The 13,429-nt window shown below is 36.6% G+C and overlaps 1 protein-coding gene across 13 annotated transcripts in view; it reads right to left on the bottom strand.

Moving 5' to 3' along the window:
• HIVEP2 (HIVEP zinc finger 2) overlaps nt 1–13,429 on the bottom strand; it is a 156,744-nt gene that overhangs the window by 68,218 nt on the left and 75,097 nt on the right. Inside the window, exons 1-2 of one of the 13 annotated variants that reach the window (XM_087940057.1) lie at nt 10,849–10,997; nt 1,923–2,013 (exon numbers count right to left, since the gene is read on the bottom strand). The exons of 9 other annotated variants lie outside the window; for them this stretch is intronic. The gene's annotated coding sequence lies outside the window, so the exon portion shown is untranslated. Of the gene's footprint in view, nt 1–1,922; nt 2,014–10,848; nt 10,998–13,429 lie in introns of those variants that run through there. 3 more of the 13 variants (XM_087940033.1, XM_026705603.2, XM_087940073.1) reach the window with 3 other exon arrangements.

Here is a 13,429-nt window from a genome sequence, read left to right as displayed (position 1 = left end):
GCTCTCAGAACTTCCATAAAATGTATTGTAGAATACATGGCAAGCAATCCTATTAAGGGTGTTTAATTTGCTGTAATTTAATTTTGTTTAAATCGATTTCAACTACAGCCTGAAAAAGTTATGCTATACGGAGAACTAAATATTTTCTCCACTATCTTTAATACAATTTGCCATTTACTTACTACTGAGAAAATATACAACATGTCGCACCTCTAAATATTAAAATGAATACTAGAGATAATACTATAGCACATTTATACTCCTGAAATCATATCCAGCCAGTGTGATAACCATGAAATATTTCCTGACAGCTAGAAAAATTAATCAGTGGAACAATTTACCTCCAGAAGTTGTAAATGCACCAACACTGGAAGTTTTTAAGATGAGATTGGATAACCATTTGCCTGAAATGGTAAAGGGTTTCCTTCCTAAGCAGGGGGTTGGACTAGAAGACCTCCAAGGTCCTTTCCTATTCTGTTGTTCTGTTCTATTCTATTCTAAATACTAATTATTGTACTGTAGTAAAACAAACAAGGAAATAAATTTTTCCTTTAAAAACTTAAGGAAATATATTTATAAGATAGGGTACATGTAAAAGAACCACCTTCATCCCCCTAACTGTGAATTCGTTTGCTTCTCTTCATTGTAGTAGCTCAGGGCTGGGAAAGTACAATACAAAGCAGAACGATCTGGGATGCTTTGTCTGTAGTTTCCGTTTCCAGAGAATTTGTGCAATGCTGAAACAATGGCTCTCCTATTGAGCTACAGTTTCATGCAAACTCACTGTACAACTGATGATTGATGATGGGTCAAGAGGCCAGTAGACTTTGGGTGCATAACGCTTAATGCTTAATCAAAAATGGCAAGGAGCCACGTACTACAATAACACAGCAAATACTTCCTTTTACTGTACTGCAGACAAATTCCTTCCTCTTCGCTGGCTGAAACTGCAGCTGGGATTCACGTCTTGCAGTTCGGGCCAGGCACGAGGAATATAAAGCACACACTTCCTACAGGTAGCAAAACAAACAGCAAAAAGTCCCACCCTGTGTTATTTCTACTACACTGATGCCTAGAGTACAAAAGCCAAGTTGAATAAATTAAACCAACTCTTGACAGCTAAGTAAAATGAGGGTACACAACTTTCTCCGGAACCGGCAGTGCTTGGCCTTTGAACGGTATGCCACACTCCAAAAAGGAGGGCCAGAACAAACATTAATACTGAATTGCTTGAAAATACAATTCAAATTAAATATAGTCAATATTTACATTTGACCTTTTCGGCAAACATTTAACACTTTATTTCATTTTGTCACATTTGATAGGACTTTTAAAAGTTTCCAGGGCCCATATCTAAGGCTTTATAGGTGCTTCATAAAGACCAGGGCCTTCAAATTATACATGTGTATAGGTAGTCCTCGACTTACAACAGTTTGCTTAGTGGGAATTCAAAGTTACAACGGCACTGAAAAAAGTCACTTATGACCATTTTACACACTTATGACCATTGCAGCATCCCCATGGAGGCAATGTATCATGCACCATCCAAACACTCTTTTCTAATCATTTTTAAGCATTCACAGTCCTACTAGAAACAATGTAGATGCTATTATAATTCAATTGAAAAATGGTGTCCAAAGGCTTCCTAGTGCCATGAGCAGCAAAAGAACAATAGAATAGCAGAGCTGAAAGGGACCTTTGAGGTTTTCGAGTCCAACCCCTTGCTCAAGCAGGAGATCCTATATCATTTCAGACAAGGAGATGTTCAATCTCTTAATGGATTTCCTCAAAATTGCTCATACCCATAGTGAGATGGTGCCACTTTTTGGGTATTGGTGAGGAGAAGGCCAACGTGCCTATTAGTTCTGATCTCCTGTACACTTAGAAGATCTGGATAGAATCCTTAGAAATATTCAGGCTACCTTATGTCCTTTGGATCCAGTTCCGACTTAATGCCTCCTTCAAATGGAGGGAGTGTTGCTTGCCCTGAATGAGGCAGTGATACCTCCCCTCCTGAAAAAAAAAGCATTGAAATCACTTTCTTTAGACTTGTGTCAAAGTTGTCATTTCTAATCAAGGTGGCTGAACAAGAAGTGATGGATCAAGTCCAAGTACTTCAAGACTAGCATCATGCTCTTTTTATAGAAACAATAGCAAGAACACATTATAATCTCTATTCCTTGCACATTTCTTCAGTTTTTGTATCAGATATTTAATTGAATACATTGATTCTAATAGAAAAATAATTTATTAAGCTTGTGTTATATGGCAAGTAACACAATTTGAAATGGACATCTGCCAGATAAAATTATTTTATACAGAAGAGAAAGAGGATGCTCTCTTAATATCTCAATATCTTAATATTGTGGTAGCCCAGAAGTCTTACACTAATAATACCTTAGGGTTTTTTGTACTATTTTCATACTCAGTACAAAATGTTTGATCAAATACTGTAGTAAAACATTTTTGGATTGTAGTAAAATATGTTTTGAGGGTAAGATTATAGGCGTATCTACTCAAACAAAAGTTCTAAGACATTCAGACTGATTAAACACAACCTAAGTGCCTTTAAGACTGAATTACAAATGACAGAATATTTATATAAAAATCTAGATAGATAGATGATAGGAAATCAAGATTTGTTAATTAAAAGTAATTAATTTGAATTGATGCAAATGTGTATAACATTCTCCAATTGAAATGAACTTTGAAGAGGCTTCTCACAAAGCTTAATTGTTTGTTTATAAATCTTTGAATTGAAGCCAGAAGAAAGAAAAAAGCATGTCATTTAAGGTGAATTGTGACTAAGACCGCTAATGTACTCTTGATTTATCTTTTATCATAGAGTACTTTATTTCTTAAAAATCAAGGAAATAATAATATTCACAAATATCATTTCAGATTCTTCTCTAGCTAATCAACACAGGCTGAGATCTTTGGAAGTATTCTAGAATATTTTATGAGCTCTCTCTAATTCCATACATTCTCTGAATCCAAATGTTTCAAATACCTTCATCACCAATACAAAATCTTGGCAATTTTTGCCCAGCATTTTTTTTTGTATATTTCACCATTTCCTCATTTGTACCTTAGAAATGCAAACACTATTCCTCATCACTAGCCAGCAATGGCAGTTAGTGTAAATTTAAAAACTACTTTGATAGGTAGTGTCATGCCCCTGGTGGAGACTGACTCTGAGGAAGAGGAGGAACAGTCAATAGGGAGTGGAAGTATGGCTCCAGAGGTGGTGGAGGAGGCTGGGGAAAGGCAGAGGTCGGCTGACCAGTCAGGAGGACCCAGGCCCATCCCCTATCCATCCTAGGGCACGGGGGGAGGAGAGGTTCAGGGTAAAACCTGGTCTACTCAGGAGGAGAGGGCCATGATCCTCTTCATGGGTTGCAGGTGTGAGATCTGCATAAAAGGTTGGACCTGCCTCTTAACAGACGCTGGAGACAAATTAGTGCTTTATTCCTAAAGAAGGTTTATCTTGGTTGGCATTCTTCCAATGGACTGTCCCTGGCTATCTTCATGAAGTTGGCAATTATCTATCCTGGTTTGTCGTGGAACTTTATTCAATGCGGTTTGTTTTTGGTTTTTGCTTCGTTATCGGCTCTTTGAATTTGAACTGTGTTTTTTTCCTTTGAAATGTTATTTTGAAAATAGTTTACTCCTCCACTGTGAACAATTAAACAATGAAGCCAAATTGAAGGCATTAAAGGACTTTTAGTTATGTTTTTTTATATTTCTGATATACTCTGGGTCATCACAGATAGGGACGAGGATGCAATCAAAATAGAACTGTATCTCTCTGATTCAGGTTTACTTTCTGCCTATATTATAGTCAATGGCATTTTTCTAGCAGGACTGAACTGGATTCAAAATTGTCAAAGCATGCCAAACTTCCTATTCCAAAGAACAGTTTGTATATAAATAAAAAATACAACAAATGAGCTACTTGGCTATTATTATGTAATGGCAGAGGGGCTATCAGGCCATGCATTCAGTCAAGAACATCCAATTAAAATAATAAAGGTGGTTTTGATGAGCTATCAATGCTTTTCAATATCTCCATTTTTTTAAAAAAAAATCAGCAGTACAGTATTGACAGTGCTTTCCTGGAAGTGCATTAAGGTTATTTTAGAGTAAAGAATCTTCTATGCATGTCCTACTAATTAGTTCTCCAGTAAACTTGCAAAGAATTGTAACCTTAAAAAGGCTATTATCACAGATGAAATTAAAGAGTCTTTTCCCAAAAGCCATCACTCTGCTAAACAAATAATTCCCTCAACACTGTTCAACTATTTACAAAGTCTGCACTACTACTACTGTTAATCTTCGCATCACTCCTTATCACCCATCCCCTTCCACTTGTGATTGTAGGGCTGTAACTTTGTCGCTTGTATCCTTACGATTTATATTGACTGTTTCCTAGTATGATTTGATTGTTGATTGTATCCTACGACTATCATTAAGTGTTGTACGTTATGATTCTTGATTCTTAACGAATGTATCTTTTCTTTATGTATACTGAGAGTATTTACACCAAGACAAATTCCTTGTGTGTCCAATCACACTTGGACAATAAAGTATTCTATTCTATTCTATTCTATTCTATTCTATTCTATTCTATTCTATTCTATTCTATTCTATTCTATTCGAGTGGTTGATTGGGCATATCTTCAAATATCTGAAAATTGTCACGCTGGAAAGGGTTAGCCTTCCACTTATGACCATAATGGAACCTGCCCGTTATGGTAATAAATCATGATCAATCAATCAGAATCGAGTTGGAAGGGACCTTGGAGGTCTTCTAGTCCAACCCCCTGCTCAAGCATAATATCCTGTACCATTTCAGACAGGTGGCTGTCTAGTCTCTTCTTAAAAACCTCCAGGGATGAAGCACCTACAATTTCTAATGCCAAGCTGTTCCACTAGTTAATTTTCTTCACTATCAGGAAGTTTTTTTGATGATTGCAAAGTGGCGTTAGTTAAGTAAATCACTATGGGCATACAGTGAATCCGTGGCTGTTAAGTGAATGCCACAACTATTAAGTGGGCCCATTGATCAGTAGAGGGCATTTTTGGTAAAAACCAGATGTAAATGTCAGTTTTTGGCCAAAATATTGTAAATCACTGTAATGTGACTGCAAATTATTAAGTGACTTTTTTTATTCATGAATATAGGTCTGATATATGTAAATAATTTTTAGTAATGTGAGATCATGCGACACACCAACATCACCCCTTTAAATGCTATGAAACAATGGTTTTATATGAAATATACTAAGAACAACGATTTCATGACCAAACTAAACTATGCAACATGCACCAGGTTACTAAAGTAGCCACGTTTTATCAATAAATAGTGCTTAAAATCAAAATTTAAATTTTTCAATGTTTACTTGAAAAGAAAAGACAGTAAGTAAAATCGGGGGGGGGGGGGTTCTTTCATGTTTTTGGCTTTGTCCCATGAAAACTATATTAAGAAATAGTAGTGTAAGCAGCTGTCCTTCTCTATCATATTAACGTCATATGCACTTTGTACTTTTTCTATGTCTTAATGACTAGGCAAGCTGGCAATGATTGTACAGCCAATCTGTTTCTCTATTTGTATTAGGAGTAGAGAAGGAGGAGACACAGAAATTCAAGAATAAATTCAGTATGAGAAGGACTATGAGTATAAGCTATGGTAAGGACTTTTGACTGACTAAATGCAGCATTCTTGTGACATCATATAATCTACTAGATTTTAAGCAATCTAATGTCTTCAGAATTTTTCAGGAGAAATGCTTTCAAATCAAGACTGCTAAACTAGTCCCTGCAGTTTTCTTGGCAAGATTTCAAAAATAATTGGACCTTGTCTGCTTCCTAGAGCTAAGAGAGAGGGAGAGGCCAAGACTAAGGCAGGACTGGAACTGATGATCTCCCATTTTCTAGCCTAATCCTTTCCAACTCTACCAAACTGACTACAATCTTCATTATATGCTGCAGAAGAATAATATGGATGATCAAATCAAATATCGCTGAGAAGTCCAGGAAAAGTATCAGCCTTGTCCCCAACCTTTTGGGCAGGAGGGACTGGTTTCATGGAGAGAGATTTCTCCGTGGACCGGAGGGTGTGATTTCGCGTGCTGCCTGAATCCCATATGCCGCAGACTGGTGCTAGTCCACAGACCAGGAGTTGCGGGGCCCTGTTCTAGAACAAGTTGTACACTGAAATTGTGGGAAAGTACAAACAGTATTATCCAAAAATACCTGGAGTTGACCCAACTGCACCAGTGTCTTATCAACACATTTGCTCTAATTTTATTAATTAATTAATTCATTCATTCATTCATTCATTTGACTGATTCATTGACTGGTTGATGTAGCCACTGCCATCTTTTTAAACATAGACTGAACAACATAATCTCTTAATGAAGTGCCTATACCGTTTTTGTTAATTTTTTGGCAATAAACGTTTAGCACCAAAAAGTGGGGGAAAGCACATGATTAACTTTATTTATTTCAATAATGAATAGAATATATGAAACCAACAATTGTAGCTATGAAGCATTTTTGGTAAATTATTGTAAGCTTCCAAGAAACTGTAAACTCACTTCTATTAAAAACATTACTTTTTAACCAGAATTCAATTATAGTATAGTTTTCCAGCTAAACTTAGCAACTCAATCTCATTATCATTTTTGCTAAAATAATTTCAAATCTCTTTTCGCATATTAAATTCAGCAATGAAAAGCTGATACTAAAAATGAGAAACCATGAAGAGTTCACGCTGAATTCTGAATTTTATTTCTTGCTTCCTGTATTTTTAAAGAATCTGATGGTAAATGCATTTTAATCTCCAAGTTCTGATCTATTATGCAAAATTATTCATTGAGCACAATGAGACTTAACAGTATTTTAAGATTACATGAATAGAATTGTTAATATTAATTGTTAATTTAAAAACAAAATTGAAGCCCAGTCAAAAGGTTGAATCTCAAATAAAACTGATATGAAATAATTCCATCATTCAGAATACATATTTTTAGTGCTACAGATGAACTGGTACTTCAGATAGACTAAACAAGTGGGTGGCGTTTCATCTTTACACATCTTGACCATGTCAGCTGCATCCAGGCCACATCTGCAGTTACTGAGTATATTCATTTAAAACACGTGTGTCTTTTTTAAAAAAGAAAGATAAAATAAAGTTAGCTAATTTCCAGTTCAGAAAGGAAATACTTGAAATATAGAATTATTTCATTAAGTAGAAATATATAAATAACCATCCCTTTTGCCAATAACACAATTTATTTTAGTAAACTATGAGCACCTAATGTAAACATTCAGAAACATGTTAACATGTTGTTATTATTAAATGTATACTATCTAACTACCAGTGATTCTGAACAGCTTAATAGGGCATAGAAAGCATAAATGGGTGATATAGTTTGTTTATAAAAACAATAGCAAAAGCAATAGCATTTAGAGTTATATAAAGCACTTCACAGTGCTTTACAGCCCTCTCTAAGCAATTTATAGAGTCAACCTCTTGCCCCCAACAATCTGGCTCCTAATTTTACCGATCTCTTGGAAGGATGGAAGGATGAGTCAACCTTGACCCTGATGAGATTTGAACTGCCAAATTGCAGGCAGCCAGCAGTCAGAAGTAACCTGCAGTATTGCATTCTAACCACTGCTCCACCACAGCTCTTTTTTTATAAAATATACAAAATCCACATATTGCACAAAAGGCAGAGCAATAACAAGTATCTCTGAAGTGAATGGAAATCATTATTCCTTTTTCTATCACCCTTGCTATATAATGGTTCCCCTACAAGGCCACAGAACAGCTTGTTAGTTCCCAGTATTTCCCACCTGTAAGAAACCTTTTCACTAGTCAAAGTATTAATGCCTATGTAGTAGTATCTAATAATATCTAATAATAATAGTCACCCAGAATCATCATTGCCACTCATAGAGAATTGAGCAGCCTTATGAGGAAGGGAGGGAGGGAGGGAGGGAGGGAGGAAGGAAGGAAGGAAGGAAGGCAAATTCAAAGGCAAAAAGTTTAGTTGTAATGTTCACCTAGCACTGGCTGCCAACTCCTTAAAGCAGCTATGTCTGTTCCCAAGATGGCATGGTCACAGCATGATCCTGAGAAAAGATGTATGGCAAATATTTTTGTCATCAAAACCGAAGTACTGCATACCCATAATTCCACTCATTCTGGATATCACATTTTTTAGGATATGAATTAACCAACATTAGAACTAATATTTATGTACCATATATCTATTAAACCTATCATAACAATTGTGTTGTGAGGAGTTTTGTGTTTAAAATTAGCAATTTTTGTGTCAAACAGAACTATTGCCTGCTTTTGTTTTTATTTAAACTGATACAATTTGGAAATAATTACATAATTCCTCAATACAGCAACAAATTATATTGTAACATTAGAAAAGAACACTTAAATCCACCTATGACTCTCTGTAACCCAACAGAGAGGTACAATATACATCCTCTGCATCCAACTTGCCTTCATCCAATGTATCTTAAGCGATTAGGATTCAGTAAACATATTTTGCTATGTGCCTACATTTCCCTCCAAAAGGTAGAGTTACAATTCATTGTTCATTGTTCTATATATGCTTTCAAGGGTTCAGTTTTAATCTAAAGTAACTAGATTAAACAAGGTCATAAGACAAACTGACATCAAAATGAAAAGTGATTTAGGCAGCTCAAGTGATTGAATCACATTAGATTTTACCCCCCAAAAAATCAACTGCAGTTTAAAAGTAATAAGAATCTTGGGACAAACTGCATCATTACTTTAAACATACTGAACAACACAAACAGAACCCACCTATTCTACTGTCTTGAAATTTATTTTTTGAAACCTGGACGCTTCAAAATTACATAGGAAAAAAGCACACACTATAAATATTCTAAGCACTAAACTCAAGAAGATGTTAGTGATTTTCTTCCCCAACAAATGACTCAATCCCATCAAGATTTTGAATTTAACCTTTTGCAGACTGTGAATTATATAACCAACTTGGCATGAGTCATCAAAGGCTCTTGAAATAAAGTACCATGCATGTACCATGTACATTTTTCATTCTATTAGGTAGCACATATTGAAGAATATACTTGAATGTTTATATTTTCTAAGGATACATACAAATGTATCTAGCCATTAAGCCTCATTAAATTCAGTGGGGCGTACCTGGGGCAGAGATGGATAGAACTACACTAAAAACAGTTTTACACGCTTCTCAAATCCAGCAATCATTCATTAATGGAAGAAGGGAACTCAGAGCAATATATTCACACCAGCCTTAATTAACCCTAGACGTCTTCCAACATCTAATATTAGTAGTTCTGCTTCCTCAGAGAGAAAATTTCAAAGCACCAATAATCTGTCAGGTCTCCCAATGATGCAAAACCTCTTGGCCTAATAACTTAATAGCCTATGATGAGGCCCATATGGGACCGCACATAATCTTAACATGTCAAACACCAGATCAAGACCTGTTTATGTTTAATTCTGAGACAAAGCCATGGATGCATACTAGATTTTAGGATTTATATCCTTGATATCCCAAGTCCAGCAGTGATGAAAAATAATACATCAGATCAGCCTTCCTGAAATATATTGGGACTTCAACTCTCAGAGATCTAAGATCAAGGAAAATAAGCCTTCCTGCCTGCCTGCTTGCCTTCCTTCCTTCCCTCCCTTCCTCCCTCCCTCCCCCCCTTGAGGATGAACAGGCAGAGCTATCCCACTCAAAGGATTCCCACTCATAGCAGAAGAAATTTCCCCTAGAGGAAAAAGGGAAAACCACCTTCCGTGACCCTTCCACTTTGCCAGTTTCACAGGTAAAATACCCAGCAGTCTCTTTATGCAGCCACAGAGCATTTGCATGGTTATTTTCGGCTCCTCATTCCTCTAGTATTTATGCACCTTATTGCCATTCCCTGTCAGCCTGACTGCCAGCAAAAGAGCTCTTGACAGTCCTCAAGTCAGAGGTCAACGAGAGTTGAGCATGGCATCCATGGCCACCACGTTTCCGGGGAAAGGAGTAAACAGGAGGAAGAAAAGGAAGGTGGAAAGAAAGGAAAAGTGCCCGAAGCCAGCTCTCTGCTTTCAGCTATCCTCGCACAACCCGGCCCCGACCAAAATCACACAAGTATACTGCAGCCTCATTTACACACATGCGGTAGGAGGAAGCAGGGTGGGGAGAGAGGTGGCAAGCGATCAAAGGAAGGAACGGAAGGGGCTAAAGTAGTAATGTATATGTATGAGCACTACTGATTTCCCCTCAGAGAAACGACTTGAGAGAGATCAGGAAATTAATTGTTTCCAGCAGCTCTGCAGGTCCTGGAGGCAGGTGCACCCCGCCGGTTCAAGAGCGGCTGCCCTACTCACTGCACCTTACAATTTCACCCTGAATTTAATTTGCTCCCTCCCCTCCCCCCCGCCTCCTGTTTTTGTTTTATTTTATTGTTTTGCTTAAGAAAAGGAAAGCCCACATAGCTCAGCCTTTTCTCTGCATTACATTCCATAGCATCCCCCTCCAAGCTGTAAAGCAGCAAGCGATCTTTCAATAACAGAGAGCCTCACTGAACCACGGCACACAGCTCTTGCCACATTGCAGTAGAGTATATCACTAGGAAACAACACGAGCAACACACTGCATCTTGAAATTCTGCCTGCAGCTTCTTCTCTTTTGGCTAGCGAAGTGTACCTTTCCAGTGAAAACAAACATCCCCCCCAAGCTGGAATTAATAGCTTCGGAGACCAGGAGGACCCTTCCTCTTCCCCCCTTCCCCACCAAACTGCATCTCCAGCACTACCTGAATTTATCAGAAAAAATACCATCTGTCCATCTCTCCAGTCACTCCAAAGACTGCAACAGCCTGTAAATTCCAGTTGTCCATTCTTCGAGGTCATGGATAAACACTAAAGAGCAGCAGTGACTTCCATCAATCATATAGAATGTATGATAGGAGACCTACTGATGTAAGCTAGTCACCAGAGAAAATACCCACTGATGACGCATATCCAGGCATAAAAATAGTTACAGGGCCCTCAAAGGGATTATTCAACAGCCTACATTTAGATATTCTTACAAGAGACCTAAAGTCAATTTGGTGCTTGTAGGTGGCAATGAAATGTTGGAGTTTGAGCTTTTGTAGCAAACAGAACTAATGACGAATAGCTGGTTTAAAAAGTTACAGCATTAAAAGTATTTGTAAATATCTGGATACCATATATTCAGAAGAACGAGATATGCTGGGTAGAAAATGCAACACATAAGGTTTATTTTTACCTTGTTTATTTTTCATTTGCTAGTTTTAAAATTTCATTTCCACACGCATATTAATCTGTTTACTATATACATTTTTACACTTTCTTCTCCTCTTCCTCAGCCCCCCAAAAAAAACACCTTCACTGGCTGTATATGAATTACAGCAACTTAAAATCAACTGACTTCCCCATTTTACAAAGCAATATTATTTTAACAAAATGAAGAAAAGAACATGAGTATTTATTCTCCTTATTTTAACAGAATGCCCGAACAAAAAAATCAGGAACGATATTTTTTAAATCATGAATTATATATTATTAGGAGAAGGGATATATGTTGAAACACATTTCTCTTTACTCTTTTGTGCCTCAGATTGACCTGGACCACAGATTGTAGCCGAAGGGGCAATTTTATTTCCATTATATTTGATGCTTTCAATAATAAGTACATTTACTATCTATATTTGCAACCATTTACATATCCATGATAAAGTAAGGGATGCAACTCAGAGATACCTCTAAGGAGCCAAATTTTCTTACCCATGAAGCAGGCAGCCCATGTGATATGGTGATTAAGAAACATCAAATGTCACTAAGAGTGTGTCAACTGGACTCTTTCTAAACCCTACATACCTCACATGAGGATTATTGTGGAGAAACATAGGAGGAGAAAAACAATGTATGTACTCAACACCACTGAAATCACCTATTCCCCAATAGAGAGAGAGAGAGAACGCATACAAAAAGCAACGTTGACAAAACTCTAGGCGCTCACCATCTTAATTTTCTCTGATGGTTTATCACTCATTCTGGAAAAGGCAACTCACTTCACCATCATTTATTTTCCATTTTAAAGCAAAACTGGTCCTTTTAGATATCAGGCGGAAGAGCAACCTGATCATAGAGACTTATGTATGCATTTGTGCACACTACGGTCCAAACACAAATTTCTAGCTGCAAAGAACTAGAGAAGGCTTTTGTGGTCAGATTCCATATCTACTGTATATAGTCCTCAGTCAAGTTCTTTTTTCAAGTCCATTAATATGACTTTCATAAGATGGAAAGAAATTACTGGCTCACTCCCCCCATCATCCAAAAGCTATTTAGTGATGTCCTTCAGCTTCAAAACTCCTATATTCTGGTTATTCCAGCCCAATAAATATTCCTTATAGGAAATGGGACAATATTTTACACTAAGAGTCATCAAACAGTGCTAAGAAAATGTACTCTGGAGAATTAGAATGTTGGAACATTTCTTGCTTTTTTTGTTTCAGGATAAAATACATGAAAGGACTAGTTTGAGCTTGGCAAAACAAATAGACTAAGATAGTGGGTGATATTACATGCTTTTGTTTTCCCTAAGAACTAGCAAGCATTTTGTTGAATTGCTTTAATAAACAAATCTAACCAGTTGGATGAGACTTAAAAAGAAATGTTACAGCAGCATTTTTCTCTGTGGATTTTAAATTTGTTTAAAGTATTGTTTTAGTTTTGATAATTTTAAATTGCCTTTGCAACATATCTTAAATTATTTTATATCCAACTCTTATTATACTTTATTCAACCCTAGACATGCAAATGGAACCTAAACTTGTTATTTTTTATTTCTCAATCTGAAATCATGTAAAATTCCAAAGGGTCCTTCCTATTCCTGAGTTTGATTGTTGTTTTTTCAGACATTGTCAAACTAATAACATTATCAGAGCCAGAAGGGAATGGGGTTTGCTTTCATGTTATATACATTTTATAAACATTAACTACATATTGATTATAAATGGTATTATCTACATATCATTCAAAGGAGACAATCAAAAATCCCAAAAAGAAACAAGAAACTCCAAACACATCATCAGTAATCAACATCTAGATCAACAGAGATAACACTAGACTGACAGTCAAGAAGTAAACTATACCCTAATCAATGAACTTCCAACACAGTCAAACATGCTAACAATAAATGACATCCTAATCAAGCAAACCCATTTTCTTGTAACTGATGATGTTACCTAGTTTGGTAATGAAATGTCTGCAAGAAAACAACCAACCTCAGAGAGCACCAAGGACTCTACAGTTCAACCCAGAGGTATAAAAAATCTCTTCCCTCAGTACCGAGAATAACTTTAGAAT

The sequence above is a fragment of the Pseudonaja textilis genome, chromosome 1, assembly GCF_049901715.1.
Source record: "Pseudonaja textilis isolate UNSWEBS1 chromosome 1, rPseTex1.2, whole genome shotgun sequence".
In the NCBI taxonomy this organism is placed as follows: domain Eukaryota; kingdom Metazoa; phylum Chordata; class Lepidosauria; order Squamata; family Elapidae; genus Pseudonaja; species Pseudonaja textilis.
The sequence above is the reverse complement of the archived record's forward strand: the minus strand, read 5'-3'. Positions and strand labels throughout refer to the sequence as shown.